Source organism: Penaeus vannamei, chromosome 24 (genome assembly GCF_042767895.1).
Source record: "Penaeus vannamei isolate JL-2024 chromosome 24, ASM4276789v1, whole genome shotgun sequence".
Classification (NCBI taxonomy): Eukaryota; Metazoa; Arthropoda; class Malacostraca; order Decapoda; family Penaeidae; genus Penaeus; species Penaeus vannamei.
Window position 1 is genome coordinate 36,501,210 of NC_091572.1, and position 1,229 is coordinate 36,502,438.

Below are 1,229 nucleotides of genomic sequence, written 5' to 3' on the forward strand. Positions count from 1 at the left end.
TATATATATATATATATATATATGTGTGTGTGTGTGTGTGTGTGTGTGTGTGTGTGTGTGTGTGTGTGTGTGTGTGTGTGTGTGTGTGTGTTAATGTGTATGTATGTATATATATGTATATTCATATATATACATATAGATAGATAGATAGATAGATAGAGATATAGATATATAGATAGATATACTATATTCTATGTATAGATAGATAGATAGACAGATTAATAGATATGCTTATATATATACATATATGTCACACACACAGCCTACGTGCGTGGCTCAGTATCTCCCCATATATAGCCATATGATTATACACTTGCATATATGAATAACATCGATAAAAGATAAGAAAATCAAACTTCATTGACTCCTGATATATGAATAAGTAATATGACGAGGAAAAATAACATATATCCGAGATTCATTTATATTTGAAGCACAATCAAGAACACCTTGTTTAATATTCATTAACCCTTTGAAAAATGGAACCTCGTGTAGCCTTCCTCGTGGCCGGATATGACACACGGAGCGGGTGGCAACAGCCATCGATGGGCAGGTGGCGGTCGCATCACTCCATCCAGCAAAACTCCATTGTCATGAGCAATCAACTTTACGACACGCACGTGGGGTGAGAAAAGCCCACGGAGGCGTGACGGCGACAGTTTACCGAAGTCCGGCGTCGAGGTCCGTTTTCTATGGTGCGAGGAGCTGAAGGCCCACGCTGGTCGAGCCACGTGGACGGTGGACGACGAACCGCGTGGTGGGCGCTGGAGGTGGAAACGTTTGGACGAATGTGGCTGCTGGATGTGTTCTCCTTCTAGTTTTGTTTATTGTTCTCCTTTATTTTCCCATTCGGTTGGTTTAGTTTCTGTGCTTTTTTCTTTGTTGAGAGGAAGGGGAGAATTTTTGTCGGTGTTGTTGCTATGGATGCGCTTCGGGGACGTGGCTCGGGACCGACTGCCGCTCGCTCTCGGGGCTGGAGTTGCAAACGTTTGGAGGTTGGCGAGTGTGTGTATTTTATCTTATTTTTTTGTCATTTTTTCCTTGTTTTCTTTTGAGGGAGAGGAATGGGCGATTTTCTCGGTGCTTCTGTTATGATTGTGTTTTTATTCTTGTCCCTGTTCTCTTTGCTGTTACTACTTATCTTGCTAATTTTACAATTATAGTTATTAGTTTTTTATTTCAGTCAATAATTATGTCGTTTTTTCCAATAATTGTCGCTGTTGTTACTA